This window comes from Triticum aestivum, chromosome 3D, assembly GCF_018294505.1.
Source record: "Triticum aestivum cultivar Chinese Spring chromosome 3D, IWGSC CS RefSeq v2.1, whole genome shotgun sequence".
Classification (NCBI taxonomy): domain Eukaryota; kingdom Viridiplantae; phylum Streptophyta; class Magnoliopsida; order Poales; family Poaceae; genus Triticum; species Triticum aestivum.
The window spans coordinates 540959991-540978422 of record NC_057802.1 but is presented as its reverse complement, the minus strand read 5'-3'; the positions used below and the strand labels follow the sequence as shown (position 1 = coordinate 540978422).

The window sequence follows — 18432 nt, the reverse complement described above, 5'->3', positions numbered from 1 at the left end:
TAGAATTAATTTAATTCAAAATTCATTTTATGATGTCAGCATGACTTCAGCGGTCAACTCTGACCGTTGACTGGCCAAACTGACACGTGGGTCCCACTGTCATTTACTGTTAACTAATTAACCTAATTAATTCGTTTAATTACCATGTTAATTACTTTATTAATTAATTATTGTTATTGTTATTATTTTTAATCTTTATCTTTTTTTCTAAAAACTGTTCTAGGCGAGACCCCCATGTCATAGGCCCCTAGGGCCAAACGGGGGCGGGTTAGCGGGCGCTGGGCGGAGCCGGACGTCGGGCGCCAGCCCGCCCGATAGGCGCAGCGGCCAGGGGGCGAAGGAGGCGGGCGCATGGCCCGGCGCCAGTGGCCGTGGCCGCGGCCGGAGTGGGGCGGCGCCACGAGGCCACGCAGGGACGCGGCCGGGCGAGGGCGTGGGGCAGCGGGGAGGTGCGCGCTCGTGGCAAGCAGCGGCGGCAGTAGCAGAAGAAGCAGCAGGCGGGAGCAGGGCGACCGATGCGGCGGGGAACTCCAGCGAGTGGAGGCGGTCACGAGCGGCCCCGGGCAGAGGAAGGCGTAGGGAGGCGTGGGACTAGGCGGCGCGGCGGCGGCCGCGAGCGGGCGCCGGAGCGCTTGCGGTGAGTGGCGCAAGTCGCGGCCACGGCGACACAGTGCACGGGTGCGGGACGGGGCGGTTGGTGCGTGCTGCGGCAAGGCGACGGGCGAGCCGGCGCGGTGGTGCTCGCGCGGGGACAGAGGGGAGAGGAGGAGCGGCTGGAGCCTCACAGCGGGCATAGGGTTCGGGGCAGCGGGGCGCGGGGAGGAGGACGAGGACGACGATGTCGAAGACGGGGAGGCAGTCCGGCGACGGCGGTGATGAGGTCGGGGCGGTGGGGTGACTTCATGGCGAGGTGGCACCGGCGATCCAGTGACGACGACGCGCAAAACGGCGGCGATGCGACAGTGAACAACTGAAAGCGGCGAGGGACGCCGTTGCGCCCCGATCCAGATCGGGGGGGAGCGAGAGGAGCGAGGCGTGGGGGAGAGTGGGGGATCGATCCCGATCCAGGGGGAATCGGGGGAGGGAGTGGGGCGAGTGGGGGTTAGTGTTGGGGAACGTAGTAATTTCAAAAAATTTCCTACGCACACGCAAGATCATGGTGATGCATAGCAACGAGAGGGGAGAGTGTTGTCCACGTACCCTCGTAGACCGAAAGCGGAAGCGTTAACACAACGCGGTTGATGTAGTCGTACGTCTTCACGATCCGACCGATCAAGTACCGAACGCACGGCACCTCCGAGTTCAGCACACGTTCAGCTCGATGACGTCCCTCGAACTCCGATCCGGCCGAGTGTTGAGGGAGAGTTTCGTTAGCACGACGGCGTGGTGACGATGATGATGTTCTACCGACGCAGGGCTTCGCCTAAGCTCCGCAACGATATTATCGAGGTGTAATATGGTGGAGGGGGGCACCGCACACGGCTAAAATATCGTATATCAATTGTGTGTCTAGAGGTGCCCCCTGCCCCCGTATATAAAGGAGCAAGGGGGAGGCCACCGGCCTAGGAGGTGTGGCGCGCCAGGAGGAGTCCTACTCCTACCGGGAGTAGGACTCCCCCCTTTCCATGTTGGACTAGGAGTGGAAGAGGGGAAGAGGTGGAGGGGAGGAAGGAAGGGGGGGCGCCGCCCCCCTCTCCTTGTCCTATTCGGACTGGGGGGGAAGGGGGGCGCGGTCCTGCCCTAGCCTCCTCTCCTCTCTTCCACCTAGGCCCACTAAGGCCCATTAAGTTCCCGGGGGGTTCCGGTAACCTCCCGGTACTCCGAAAAAATCCCGATTTCACCCGGAACACTTCCGATGTCCAAACATAGGCTTCCAATATATCAATCTTTATGTCTCGACCATTTCGAGACTCCTCGTCATGTCCGTGATCACATCCGGGACTCCGATCAACCTTCGGTACATCAAAATATATAAACTCATAATATAACTGTCATCGTAACTTTAAGCGCGCGGATCCTACGGGCTCGAGAACTATGTAGACATGACCGAGACACCTCTATGGTCAATAACCAATAGCGGAACCTGGATGCTCATATTGGTTCCTACATATTCTACGAAGATCTTTATCGGTCAGACCGCATAACAACACACGTTGTTCCCTTTGTCATCGGTATGTTACTTGCCCGAGATTCGATCGTCGGTATCTCGATACCTAGTTCAATCTCGTTACCGGCAAGTCTCTTTACTCGTTCCGTAATACATCATCCCGCAACTAACTCATTAGTCACAATGCTTGCAAGGCTTATAGTGATGTGCATTACCGAGTGGGCCCAGAGATACCTCTCCGACAATCGAAGTGACAAATCCTAATCTCGAAATACGCCAACCCAACAAGTACCTTTGGAGACACCTGTAGAGCACCTTTATAATCACCCAGTTACGTTGTGACGTTTGGTAGCACACAAAGTGTTCCTCCGGTAAACGGGAGTTGCATAATCTCATAGTCATAGGAACATGTATAAGTCATGAAGAAAGCAATAGCAACATACTAAACGATCGAGTGCTAAGCTAACGGAATGGATCAAGTCAATCACGTCATTCTCCTAATGAGGTGATCCCGTTAATCAAATGACAACTCATGTCTATGGCTAGGAAACATAACCATCTTTGATTAACGAGCTAGTCAAGTAGAGGCATACTAGTGACACTCTGTTTGTCTATGTATTCAGACATGTATTATGTTTCCGGTTAATACAATTCTAGCATGAATAATAAACATTTATCATGATATAAGGAAATAAATAATACTTTATTATTGCCTCTAGGGCATATTTCCTTCAGTCTCCCACTTGCACTAGAGTCAATAATCTAGATTACACAGTAATGATTCTTACACCCATGGAGTCTTGGTGCTAATCATGTTTTGCTCGTGGAAGAGGCTTAGTCAATGGGTCTGCAACATTCAGATCCGTATATATCTTGCAAATTTCTATGTCTCCCACCTGGACTAAATCCCGGATGGAATTGAAGTGTCTTTTGATGTGCTTGGTTCTCTTGTGAAATCTAGATTCCTTTGCTAAGGCAATTGCACCAGTATTGTCACAAAAGATTTTCATTAGTCCGATGCACTAGGTATGACACCTAGATCGGATATGAACTCCTTCATCCAGACTCCTTCATTTGCTGCTTCCGAAGCAGCTATGTACTCCGCTTCACACGTAGATCCCGCCACGACACTTTGCTTAGAACTGCACCAACTGATAGCTCCACCGTTCAATGTAAATACATATCCGGTTTGCGATTTAGAATCGTCCGGATCAGTGTCAAAGCTTGCATCAACGTAACCATTTACGATGAGCTCTTTGTCACCTCCATAAGTGAGAAACATATCCTTAGTCCTTTTCAGGTATTTCAGGATGTTCTTGACCGCTGTCCAGTGATCCACTCCTGGATTACTTTGGTACCTCCCTTCTAAACTTATAGCAAGGCACACATCAGGTCTGGTACACAACATTGCATACATGATAGAGCCTATGGCTGAAGCATAGGGAACATCTTTCATCTTCTCTTTATCTTCTGCAGTGGTCGGGCATTGAGTCTTACTCAATCTCACACCTTGTAGTACAGGCAAGAACCCTTTCTTTGCTTGATCCATTTTGAACTTCTTCAAAACTTTGTCAAGGTATGTGCTTTGTGAAAGTCCAATTAAGCGTCTTGATCTATCTCTATAGATCTTAATGCCTAATATATATGCAGCTTCACCGAGGTCTTTCATTGAAAAACTCTTATTCAAGTATCCCTTTATGCTATCCAGAAATTCTATATCATTTCCAATCAGCAATATGTCATCCACATATAATATCAGAAATGCTACTGAGCTCCCACTCACTTTCTTGTAAATACAGGCTTCTCCAAAAGTCTGTATAAAACCAAATGCTTTGATCATACTATCAAAGCGTTTATTCCAACTCCGAGAGGCTTGCACCAGTCCATAAATGGATCGCTGGAGCTTGCACACTTTGTTAGCTCCCTTTGGATCGACAAAACCTTCCGGTTGCATCATATACAACTCTTCTTCCAGAAATCCATTCAGGAATGCAGTTTTGACATCCATTTGCCAAATTTCATAATCATAAAATGCAGCAATTGCTAACATGATTCGGACAGGCTTAAGCATCGCTACGGGTGAGAAGGTCTCATCGTAGTCAATCCCTTGAACTTGTCGAAAACCTTTCGCAACAAGTCGAGCTTTATAGACAGTAACATTACCGTCAGCGTCAGTCTTCTTCTTGAAGATCCATTTATTTTCAATGGCTTGCCGATCATCGGGCAAGTCAACCAAAGTCCATACTTTGTTCTCATACATGGATCCCATCTCGGATTTCATGGCCTCAAGCCATTTTGCAGAATCTGGGCTCACCATCGCTTCTTCATAGTTCGTAGGTTCATCATGGTCTAGTAACATAACCTCCAGAACAGGATTACCGTACCACTCTGGTGCGGTTCTTGATCTGGTTGACCTACGAGGTTCAGTAATAACTTGATCTGAAGTTTCATGATCATTATCATTAACTTCCCCACTAATTGGTGTAGGTGTCGCAGAAACTGATTTCTATGATGATCTACTTTCCAATAAGGGAGCAGGTACAGTTACCTCATCAAGTTCTACTTTCCTCCCACTCACTTCTTTCGAGAGAAACTCCTTCTCTAGAAAGGATCCATTCTTAGCAACGAATGTCTTGCCTTCGGATCTGTGATAGAAGGTGTACCCAACAGTCTCCTTTGGGTATCCTATGAAGACACATTTCTCCGATTTAGGTTCGAGCTTATCAGGTTGAAGTTTCTTCACATAAGCATCGCAACCCCAAACTTTAAGATACGACAACTTTGGTTTCTTGCCAAACCATAGTTCATAAGGCGAAGTCTCAACGGATTTTGATGGTGCCCTATTTAGAGTGAATGCAGCCGTCTCTAAAGCATAACCCCAAAACGATAGCGGTAAATCAGTAAGAGACATCATAGATCGCACCATATCTAGTAAAGTACGATTACGACGTTCGGACACACCATTACGTTGTGGTGTTCCGGGTGGCGTGAGTTGCGAAACTATTCCGCATTGTTTCAAATGAAGACCAAACTCATAACTCAAATATTCTCCTCCACGATCAGATCGTAGAAATTTTATTTTCTTGTTACGATGATTTTCAACTTCACTCTGAAATTCTTTGAAATTTTCAAATGTTTCAGACTTATGTTTCATTAAGTAGATATACCCATATCTCCTCAAATCATCTGTGAAGGTGAGAAAATAACGATATCCGCCACGAGCCTCAATATTCATCGGACCACATACATCTGTATGTATGATTTCCAATAAATCTGTTGCTCTCTCCATAGTTCCGGAGAACGGTGTTTTAGTCATCTTGCCCATGAGGCACGGTTCGCAAGTACCAAGTGATTCATAATCAAGTGATTCCAAAAGTCCATCAGTATGGAGTTTCTTCATGCGCTTTACACCGATATGACCTAAACGGCAGTGCCACAAATAAGTTGCACTGTCATTATCAACTCTGCATCTTTTGGCTTCGACATTATGAATATGTGTGTCACTACTATCGAGATTCATTAAAAATAGACCACTCTTCAAGGGTGCATGACCATAAAAGATATTATTCATATAAATAGAACAACCATTATTCTCTGATTTAAATGAATAACCGTCTCACATCAAACAAGATCCAGATATAATGTTCATGCTCAACGCTGGCACCAAATAACAATTATTTAGGTCTAAAACTAATCCCGAAGGTAGATGTAGAGGTAGCGTGTCGACCGCGATCACATCGACTTTGGAACCATTTCCCACGCGCATCGTCACCTCGTCCTTAGCCAATCTTCGCTTAATCCGTAGCCCCTGTTTCGAGTTGCAAATATTAGCAACAGAACCAGTATCAAATACCCAGGTGCTACTGCGAGCATTAGTAAGGTACACATCAATAACATGTATATCACATATACCTTTGTTAACCTTGCCATCCTTCTTATCCGCCAAATACTTGGGGCAGTTCCGCTTCCAGTGACCAGTCTGCTTGCAGTAGAAGCACTCAGTTTCAGGCTTAGGTCCAGACCTGGGTTTCTTCTCCTGAACAGCATCTTGCTTGCTGTTCTTCTTGAAGTTCCCCTTCTTCTTCCCTTTGCCCTTTTTCTTGAAACTAGTGGTTTTACTGACCATCAACACTTGATGCTCCTTTTTGATTTCTACCTCCGCTGCCTTTAGCATTGCGAAGAGCTCGGGAATTGTCTTATTCATCCCTTGCATGTTATAGTTCATCACGAAGCTCTTGTAGCTTGGTGGTAGTGATTGAAGAATTCTGTCAATGACGCTATCATCCGGAAGATTAACTCCCAGTTGAATCAAGTGATTATTATACCCAGACATTTTGAGTATATGCTCACTGACAGAACTATTCTCTTCCATCTTGCAGCTGTAGAACTTATTAGAGACTTCATATCTCTCAATCTGGGCATTTGCTTGAAATATTAACTTCAACTCCTGACATCTCATATGCTCCATGACATTCAAAACGTCGTTGAAGACCCGGTTCTAAGCCGTAAATCATGGCACACTGAACTATCGAGTAGTCATCAGCTTTGCTCTGCCAGACGTTCATAACTTCTGGTGTTGCTCTTGCAGGAGGCCTGGCACCCAGCGGTGCTTCCAGGATGTAATTTTTCTGTGCAGCAATGAGGATAATCCTCAAGTTACGGACCCAGTCCGTGTAATTGCTACCATCATCTTTCAACTTTGCTTTCTCAAGGAACGCATTAAAATTCAACGGAACAACAGCACGGGCCATTTATCTACAATTAACATAGACAAGCAAGATACTATCAGGTACTAAGTTCATGATAAATTCAAGTTCAATTAATCATATTACTTAAGAACCCCCACTTAGATAGACATCCCTCTAATCATCTAAGTGATTACGTGATCCAAATCAACTAAACCATGTCCGATCATCACGTGAGATGGAGTAGTTTCACTGGTGAACATCACTATGTTGATCATATCTACTATATGATTCACGCTCGACCATTCGGTCTCCGTGTTCCGAGGCCATATCTGCATATGCTAGGCTCATCAAGTTTAACCTGAGTATTCCGCGTGTGCAACTGTTTTGCACCCGTTGTATTTGAACGTAGAGCCTATCACACCCGATCATCACGTGGTGTCTCAGCATGAAGAACTTTCGCAATGGTGCATACTCAGGGAGAACACTTTTTATCTTGAAATTTTAGTGAGAGATCATCTTATAATGCTACCGTCAATCAAAGCAAGATAAGATGCATAAAAGATAAACATCACATGCAATCAATATAAGTGATATGATATGGCCATCATCATCTTGTGCTTGTGATCTCCATCTTCGAAGCACCGTCATGATCACCATCGTCACCGGCGCGACACCTTGATCTCCATCGTAGTATCATTGTCCTCTCGCCAACTTATTGCTTTTACGACTATCGCTACCGCTTAGTGATAAAGTAAAACAATTACATGGCGATTGCATTGCATACAATAAAGCGACAACCATATGGCTCCTGCCAGTTGCCGATAACTCGGTTACAAAACATGATCATCTCATACAATAAAATATAGCATCATGTCTTGACCATATCACATCACAACATGCCCTGCAAAAACAAGTTAGACGTCCTCTACTTTGTTGTTGCAAGTTTTACGTGGCTGCTATGGGCTTAGCAAGAACCGTTCTTTTTTTTTGAATATTTACTGTGAGGCAAAGCCCCACAGTCCTTTATTAGATAAAGTACCACTGTACAAGTAAAAACAAACTATACAAACAAGAAAACAAAAGGGGAAAGAGTCTACCTATTTGCTAACTAACTGTACTTGCTTTACAACAAAGAAGCAATCCAAGCCAAAAGCTTTGGCTTGTTACAGTCCTTCACCCTGTGAGCAAGCAAAGAAATATCATGGATGAATTTACACTTCCAAGCACTGAAAGTAGCTCTCTCAGCAAGAACCGTTCTTACATACGCATCAAAACCACAACGATAGTTTGTCAAGTTGGTGCTGTTTTAACCTTCGCAAGGACCGGGCGTAGCCACACTCGGTTCAACTAAAGTGAGAGAGACAGACACCCGCCAGTCACCTTTAAGCAACGAGTGCTCGCAATGGTGAAACCAGTCTCGCGTAAGCGTACGCGTAATGTCGGTCCGGGCCGCTTCATCTCACAATACCGCCGAACCAAAGTATGACATGCTGGTAAGCAGTATGACTTATATCGCCCACAACTCACTTGTGTTCTACTCGTGCATAGCATCAACGCATAAAACCAGGCTCGGATGCCACTGTTGGGGAACGTAGTAATTTCAAAAAAATTCCTACGCACACGCAAGATCATGGTGATGCATAGCAACGAGAGGGGAGAGTGTTGTCCATGTACCCTAGTAGACCGAAAGCGGAAGTGTTAACACAACGCGGTTGATGTAGTCGTACGTCTTCACGATCCGACCGATTAAGTACCGAACGCACGGCACCTCCGAGTTCAGCACACGTTCAGCTCGATGACGTCCCTCGAACTCCAATCCAGCCGAGTGTTGAGGGAGAGTTTCGTCAGCACGACGGCGTGGTTACGATGATGATGTTCTACCGACGCAGGGCTTCGCCTAAGCTCCGCAACGATATTATCGAGGTGTAATATGGTGGAGGGGGGCACCGCACACGGCTAAAATATCGTATATCAATTGTGTGTCTAGAGGTGCCCCCCTGCCCCCGTATATAAAGGAGCAAGGGGGAGGCCGCCGGCCTAGGAGGTGTGGCGCGCCAGGAGGAGTCCTACTCCTACCGGGAGTAGGACTCCCCCCTTTCCATGTTGGACTAGGAGTGGAAGAGGGGAAGAGGTGGAGGGGAGGAAGGAAGGGGGGCGCCGCCCCCCTCTCCTTGTCCTATTCGGACTGGGGGGGAAGGGGGTGCGGCCCTGCCCTAGCCTCCTCTCCTCTCTTCCACCTAGGCCCACTAAGGCCCATTAAGTTCCCGGGGGGTTCCGGTAACCTCCCGATACTCCGGAAAAATCCCGATTTCACCCGGAACACTTCCGATGTCCAAACATAGGCTTCCAATATATCAATCTTTATGTCTCGACCATTTCGAGACTCCTCGTCATGTCCGTGATCACATCCGGGACTCCGATCAACCTTCGGTACATCAAAACATATAAACTCATAATATAACTGTCATCGTAACTTTAAGCGTGCGGACCCTACGGGTTCGAGAACTATGTAGACATGACCGAGACACCTCTCCGGTCAACAACCAATAGCGGAACCTGGATGATCATATTGGTTCCTACATATTGTACGAAGATCTTTATCGGTCAGACCGCATAACAACATACGTTGTTCCCTTTGTCATCAGTATGTTACTTGCCCGAGATTCGATCGTCGGTATCTCGATACCTAGTTCAATCTCGTTACCGGCAAGTCTCTTTACTCGTTCCATAATACATCATCCCGCAACTAACTCATTAGTCACAATGCTTGCAAGGCTTATAGTGATGTGCATTACCGAGTGGGCCCAGAGATACCTCTCCGACAATCGGAGTGACAAATCCTAATCTCGAAATACGCCAACCCAACAAGTACCTTTGGAGACACCTGTAGAGCACCTTTATAATCACCCAGTTACGTTGTGACATTTGGTAGCACACAAAGTGTTCCTCCGGTAAACGGGAGTTGCATAATCTCATAGTCATAGGAACATGTATAAGTCATGAAGAAAGCAATAGAAACATACTAAACGATCGAGTGCTAAGCTAACGGAATGGGTCAAGTCAATCACGTCATTCTCCTAATGAGGTGATCCCGTTAATCAAATGACAACTCATGTCTATGGCTAGGAAATAGAACCATCTTTGATTAACGAGCTAGTCAAGTAGAGGCATACTAGTGACACTCTATTTGTCTATGTATTCACACATGTATTATGTTTCCGGTTAATACAATTCTAGCATGAATAATAAACATTTATCATGATGTAAGGAAATAAATAATACTTTATTATTGCCTCTAGGGCATATTTCCTTCAGTTAGGGTTACGGGGGTGGAGGATATGGGAAGTGCGTGGTGGGCCGGGCCTGTTTTAGTTAGGTGGGCCAAATGGCCTAGTAGGTTAAGTCCTCTGTTTTCTTTTCCTTTTAGGGTTTTGTTTTATTTTTACTTTTTCTTTTCTGTTTTCTTTTATTTACTTAGTAGTTTATAGTTTTACAAAAAGTAAAACCCATAGCTAAAATAGAGTTACAAGTCCAACTACTTTTAGAAAAAGTTTTACCCCTGATCAAAATAGTTTAGCATTTTATAATATTCAAAAGACATTTAGTTAACAATTTTACCTACTGTTTTAGTCACTTAAGTGCATGTAACCCTTTTATAAAAATGTGGTTTTTCCACCAATATTTAGTATGGGTTATTTTTCACAATCCGAACATTTTAGTTTTATTGTTTCAAAACTTTTATTGTTTAAGCTGAATTTGAATTTTGAATCCGAACGGGATTGAATCATCGCGAGATTAACAACAGTAATCATGGTGACGTGGCATCGTTAGCAGAGATTATTGTAGCTTAATTATCCGGGCGTCACATTTCGTTATGCTCATGTAACATAGTGAAATGAAATGAAATTATATGGGAACATACAAAATGGTTAGATAGACCACATTTCAAGTTGCACCAATGATTGTAGTTATTTTGTTTTTAGAGAAACCAGCTTCGGCCAAGCTCAAGAGAGGGCTCGAACCTAGCTCGACTTTGAATTAACAAATCCATCAGAATTACAAAGACACCACAATACAAAGAAATGAAAACAAAGCAGAACATAGATATAAAGTGCTAAGAGGAATGACTCAAAGGCAAGAGCAGACACCGTTACCATCGACTACCGCAATGCCAAAACTAGCTAACCTAACCCAAGGCTTCTGGAGGGCACCATTGGGCATGTTTCGTGTAGCTAGCTGCATCCAAAGGGTCAGACATGACCAACACAAAATCTGTCTCCGCAGCAGCAAAGGGCCATAACCCTTTCACCCAGGCTTGACGGGTACCGCACCAGCAGCCGACAGAGAGGTTCCCCTAGAATTCTGACCAAGGCGGTCAAGCTGCCAAAGGGGAATAACAAGAGGCAGACCCACGAGCAACGGAAACAGGCCAGTAGCTCGACGTCGCCGGCAGCGGCAAGACAAGACGTCGGCCGAGAGACGTCGATTGAAGGCGTAGAATCACAGAGAAGTCCGAAAAGGGGCAACGACATGCGACGGTTGGGCGGCCACGGGCGGAGGGTCATGAGCGGCCCTCCAACAAGACAGAGTCGTCGGATCCCCGCCGCCACCTTCATAGGGGCCGCGCGCGCACCGGCGAGCACCTTTGGTGGTGGCAAAGGGAGAAAAGGGGAGCGCGGTGGCGGCCTAGGGTTAGCCCTCGAGTCGCCTCAGAGGAGGCTATGCGAGGGAACATGTATAGGGCATCTTCGTTTTGACACCGGAACACTTTGTCGTTTTTTGTTCTCAAATGTCTTGTTGATTAAACTAGATGAGCTTATCATTTATATTATCTCCTGTAGACGATCAATTTTTTTAAAAGGAGGATAAACCCCCGGCCTCTGCATCTGGATGATGCATGCAATCATTTTATTTATTATTCACAAAGATTACACAAAGTAATACATCAGTCAGCCTCAAGCCACCATCTAAACAACAGTGTTGCTACTATTATCCCTTTGATGAAGGTGTGCCAAATATCAGGGCCCAATACCAAACGGACATCGCACCAAACCCTAACATCTATAGACGGATGCCCCAGCCCAGCCACGCACCAGGATTGGGTCTCATACTGGCCTGACGCACTTTCAGAGGCTACCGCCGCCATCTTCCACCGGTCCATCTCCAGAGCAGGAACTGATGCATCGACCTTGCCTGGCCTGCCGTCGACGCCACCATGGTGCCAGACAACTCCACCATCCTGCATGTCTCTGTCCACACGCGCCCGTCGTCGAACCTCTGCAGCACCATGCCACCGGGATTCGCCGTCGGCCTTGCGGTGAATGCAACACCGCTCCTCCGCTTGTCCCGTCCAACCAGCATTTGCTCCAAAACGATACCCCCAGGAGGGACAACGACATCGAAGGTGCCATCAACGTCCGATCCGGTAGATCCAGATCTAGGGTTTCCACCGGATCACGAGTGGGGTGCACGACCTGCAACAACGATGCCTCGAGAAGGGAACGACGTCATAGACGCCGCCATGACCAAAGTCGGCGCGATTTTCACCGGAAGTCGCGCCTCCCCGAACTCACAACTGGGTGGAACTGAACGGAGCGTCGCCGCGGAGACAAGGGCCGCCGTCAGCATGCCCGCAGGGAGCCTCCAGCCGCCCCTCACCGGTCCTCCTCGCGCCACCGGCCGGCCAAGGCCAAACCGAGACGGATCTAAACAGGACGCCAGATCTGCAGCCATCGAAGCCATCCATCTGCACGCAGTTGCCACACTGTCGGACATGGAGGCTCCAATCGCCACCGCGCGGCAGGGGCGCCGTCCTGACTGCCGCCCGCGTCGTCTCCAACCTCCTGGATCCAGATCGGGCCAGATCCCGATCCAGATCGGGCCAGATCCCGATCCAGATCGACAGTGGTGCTGGCACGCCCCTCCACCGTGAGGTACTCCAGACCGCCTCCACCCGCGGCCCGCCGCCGCAGGGGCACTGAGCGCCGTCGTTCTCGAGGCGGCTCACGCCGGCGCACCGCCTTGGCGCAAGGATGCCGCTCCGTCGCAGCACCCCCGAGCGAGGACAAAAAGGGCGCCGCCGCCGCCGACACGAGCCAGCCGTTGCCCGGACACGCCTTCTGCCCGTCGCGAGGGAGGAGTGTGGGGGAGAAGGAGACCGGCGGGTGCAACGGGGGGCCCTCCCTGTCGCCTACGGGTGCGACAAGGGAGGGACAAGGGAGACGAGCGGGTGCGGCCTGTAGACGATCGATGTAGTGACATTTCTGATTAGAGAAGTTCCTGTAGCGCCTCGTTGGTTGCTCGTGTGAGATCGACGGGAATGACTAGGTATAAGTCGACTGTTTTTTTGATCTTCGATCAGTCGACTGACCACAAAATTAGTCAGTCGATATGAGCAACCCAACGCGTCGAGGCATGCAGCCACACAAGCCCATGCAGCGTCTGCACAGGTGGATGGGCTGCTCCGGTTCAGCCAAGCCACGGCCTTTTCTGTACGTTGAATATAGACTGCTCTAGTATAGTGTTTGCATAGCTTTACCCCTCGAAAAAATACAACGGATAGTGGCTATAGGTTCAATCTCACATATGTATATTTATTTTTATACATGCATGCAATATATATATACACACACATACATCTGCATATATAAAAAGTATATTATTATTATGCAAAAAATAACCATATAATAGTTAGATTTCTGCCAAAAAAAGGTTTTTTTAAGTAATGGATTAGTGACAAGGGTATTACACTTACAAAATAAAAGAAGATGAAAATTAAAACAAAATCAAAAATAAAAGTTTTCTATGGGAGAATGAATTTGTGGCGCTGATATTACCCTGTCAGAAGAAAAAAATAAAATAAAATCAAAATAATGAAGTTTTATAATAAAAATGAAAACCTTTAAGAAGAAAGAAAATTAAAAAGAAAAACCTTTCAAAACTTGCACACAACATTGCACTTTTTGAAATGCGCAAACAATAAGCATATAATAGTGCGATTTTCACATTCTACTATAATTTACAAACATATTATTTGGTACTCGCATTTATATTTAAACACACAAAAATTAAAATTTATGTTTTCTAAGAAGGAATGAACTAGTGCATTGCTATTACCCTTTAAGAACGAAGGGAAAGCTAAAACAAATAGTGATCAATTTGCACAAAAAATACATAAAAATTACGCTTTTTCTAAATATGCAATAATAAATATATAACGATGCAACTTTTGCAAAAACAATATTTGTACGATGAAATGAATTAGTGTCATTGGTATTGCCCTTAAATGAGAAAGAAAAAATAAAAAAATTGCACACAATTTATACACAAGTGGTGCTTTTTATAATATGCAAGAATAAGCATATAGTAGTGGATTTTTCGCACAAAAAGGTTTTCTAGTAAGGAATCAATTAGTGGAATTACTATCTCCTAAAGGAAGCTATGAAATAAAACCTGAGACAAAATAAAAATAACGAAGTTCTATACAGAAAAATGAAATATATATCAAATAATGGCAAAATTTGCATACTATTTATACAAAATTTGCTTTTTTTAATAATATGCAAGAATATGTATATAATGGTGAAATTTTTGCAAAAAAGAAGTTTCCTCAGAAGGAATAATATAGTGGAATCGGTCTTATCATTAAAAAGAAAGAAAAAGATACAGAAATAAATCAAGTTTTGACAAAACTTATACACAATTTACACAGATGGGTTTCACAAAAAGCAATTGCAGACATTCCACACAGAAATTACGCTTTTATAATATGAAAGGATAACCATGTAATACAGGAACGATATTGGAATTACCATTAAAGAACGAAAATGAAATAAAACTAAAATTGAAATGAAAACAAAATGATGATTTTTTTCTAGGAAAAAATAAAACCATTTAAAAAGAAAGAAAATAAAAATCAAAAACAAAATAATGAAATTTTCTAGGGAAGATTGAAACCCTTTAAGAAGAAAGAAAATAAAAATGAAACAAAAATAAAATAATGACGTTTTCTAGGGAAGAATGAAATCCTTTAAGAATAAAAACAAAAAACTACAACTAAAACAAAATAATTAAGTTTTCTATGGAATAATGAAACCCTTTAAGAAAAGAAAATTAGAAAAACTAAAATAAAATAAAATAATGAAGTTTTCTATGTAAGAATGAAACCCTTTAAGAAGAAAGAAAATATAAAAACTAAAACTAAAACAAAATAATGAAGTTTTCTAGGGGAAAATGTAACCCTTTAAGAAGAAACAAAATTGAACAATAAATTGCACACAAGTATGCCCTGATATTGCATTTTGTAATATGCAAAAAGTAAGCATATACAGTGCAATTTTTGCTCTCTACTATAATTTACACACATGGTGTATCATATTTGCGTGTATACCTTACTTACACCCACAAAAATAAAAATTCTAGGAAAAAATCAAGTATAGTGGCAACCACCTATTATGAAGAAAGAAAGTAAAAATAATAATGAAACAATTTTTACACATAAATTGCAAATTTTAAGTTATGTAAAAATAAACATATAATGGTGAATTTTACATAAAAAAGTTTTAAAACAAGGAACGAATTATTGGCATTGGTATCGTCCTTAAAAACAGGAAATGAATTAAAAACTAAACATAATAAAACAAAGAAAGCTTTCTAAGAGAGAGTAAATTAGTGACATTGGTATTACTCTTAATAATAAGAATAAATAAAATTTGAAAAACTTGCACACTACTTTGCAGTGAAATTGCACCTTTTATAATATGCAGCGAATACACATATAATAATGCAACTTTGGCAGTCTGCATAATTTACACAATATTGTGTAGTACTTTCATGCATTTCATACACATAATAATAGAAAAATGTATTTAATTTGAATAAAGAAAATGAAAAAAGCAAAATTTTCCACACAATTAGCACAAAAAGTGCACTTTTTATAATATGTAGAGAAAATATATAAGACTGAAGTTTCCATACTCTAATGTAATTTGTACATGTATACATTTACACACACTCGACATCCAGAAATACACGTAAAGAAGAAACAAAACTCAACTGAAAAATAGAAAAATAAAAGCGTACAGGTGCAAAAAACAAAAGCAAACCCATGGAAAAAAGCAGGGGCCAAACAGCCCAGCCTAGTACACCAGCGAAAACCCAGCCCAGGAACGAAATTGACTGACCCAAAATAGGAGTCGGTCAAATCCAGCCAGCCCAGCCCAGTACACCACCGAAACATGACAAAAAAAGAAAAACTGCACAGATCTTAAAGCACAATCCAATGGTCAACAAATCGACTGACCACAAAACTAAAAGTCAGCTGACTGAAATCTAGCTAAAGTGGAGATCGACAGTATTATGAGTGGCCTGTTGAGGACCCTGGCTCCATACAATGACAATGGCGTGACGACGTCCGAGGTAGACGGGAACTGTAATAAGCGCTGGTGTTGCACTTGCACTTGAACAAATGTTTCTGGTTGGCACATGCATGCCACTGCGCTGCGTGGTACTACAAGACTTTGAATCACAGACGTACGGGGGTTAGGAAATTGCGCGGAAAGCTCCCGAAGGACGGATGAGGCAACAAAACCATGCGACGCTCGGCATGACTTTGAGGCTTTGACAGAGCCGATCTTAGCTAAGGTCCGGCGTCGCCGCGTTCTACTCCTCCTCGTCTCTCGATCGTCTGTGGGCGCAGGCCCGGAAGCGACAACACTTTCTCGTTCCTCGGATCGCTCACTGACATGGCGCTCCCTAGCTCCCGCCGCCCTCTCCTCCTCCCCCCCCCCCCCCCCCCCCCCCCCCCCCCCCCCCCCCTCGCTCGTCGCCGCCATGACGGCGCTCACCTGCGCCACCTCCGAGGTCATCGTGACCAGGCTCCACCTCCGAGGTCATCGTGACCATGTGCTACCCGTCGCCGACGCCCACCGTCAACGGCAGCGGCAGCCTCCTCTCGCTCGTCGACGCCCTCCCCTCGGCCGCCGCGCGGACGGGCTTCGCCTCTCTGTGGACCGGCGGCGCGATCGTGCGCGGCTTCTGCTTCGGCGACACCGCGCCCGACCCGTGCCTCCGCTGCCTGTCCGACGCCGGCAGAAAGATCACCGACCAGTGCGGCGACGCCAGCCGGCGCGCGGGCTTCCTGAACGACGGCTGCTTCCTGGCTACGCTGACACCAGCGCGTCCTCCGCCGGCGCGGACGACGACATCGGCGCGGCGACCTTCTCCGGGGACGCCGTCCCGCGCCTCGACGCCGCCGACGTGCAGAAGCTCGTGGCCGTGGCACAGTCCCTGGTCCCGCGGCCCGCAAACTGCCAAGTGGCCTCCGCCAGCGCGACCACCACGGCGATCAACGGCGACACGGTGCGCGTGCTGGCACAGTGCGCGCCGGACCTCGACGCGGCAGAGTGCGCCCGGTGCCTGCGGGATTCGACGCTGCAGATGGCCAGGAGCTGGGGGGCCACCGCCGGTGCCGTGCAAGGAAGCGTGGTCCTCGGCCCCGACTGCTACCTCCGCTTCGAGATATCGGCACCGCCGCTGCCCGTGGCAGAGCAGATCCGTGAGTAGCTGATCGTAAATTTCTTGACGATTCATGTTTGGTTCATGACTAGATTTGCAGTGCCTAACCTTAATCTTAGGCAAATCCTGGCTGCCATAAAAAAGGTGGCGAACAAAATGAACACTATAAACATGACAATATTTCACAAAAAATATGCCGGTGACATATGGATCATGTAACTAGAAAAATGTAGCAAGCATAAGTGTGACACAAAGCTTAGACTACAAACCAACATGCCCTCTGTTTCTAACCTGTGATGCATGTGCTGCAGGGAGGACGGTGAAGGATAACATTGTCCTCACGGTTTGTATTGCCATCGTCATCGTCCAAGTCGTGGCTGTCACCATGCTGGTAGCTTACGTCTCCGGCATGTAAGATGGGCATAGAGGTCTGGAATGCATAGAGGGAAACAGTCCCTGGTTGTCTGTTTCCCGCGGCCTTACGGAAAACTGATGCTTGTCTTTGTTAGATCTTCAAGACTTCAACAGATGTTGATCACTTCCCGCTAGTTGCTTCCTACCTCCGTCCTGGTTTACTAGTTCTTCATGTAGTTTGTATCAAAGTTTGAATTCATATTTGACTAGAAAAATATTAATGCATATTATTAAAAAAATGTTAGGTTCGTATTTGAATGTAGTTCTCATTGATATTAGTTTTGACACCTATAACCTATATTTTTTTAGTTAAAATCATGATCAAAATATGATAAAAAATATGAGGGGACTAGTAAACCAAGACGGACGTATGATTCTGTTCCTGTTACGCTCCTGGGTTGAGTTCTGCTTGATATGCATGCATGCACGTGTTTTTCTCTAAAAAAGAAGGGAGGCAAAGGATGCATGCAGCAGGTGCTTTTTAAAATAAGAAAAAGGGTTATTATGCTAGTGCTACACTTTTCTTTAGGGGAATGTTGGTGCTGTGCACTTAAACACATGTTGGTTGGTTTGGCGCATCGATACTAACATGTGTTTAGCCTCTGCTGTTAACACCTGATACATATACAAGACTTCATTGCGAATCTTTGAGAAGTGAGCGAAATGGTTTGGCACATAGCCTTGCATTCGCTCTTCGTTAACGCTAAC

General features: G+C 45.5%; 1 pseudogene; it reads left to right on the top strand.

The window, feature by feature from the left end:
• Window positions 1–12280: 12280 nt before the first annotated feature.
• On the top strand, window positions 12281–17725 carry LOC123076469 (putative cysteine-rich receptor-like protein kinase 9; annotated as a pseudogene).
• The last annotated feature ends 707 nt before the right edge of the window (window positions 17726–18432 follow it).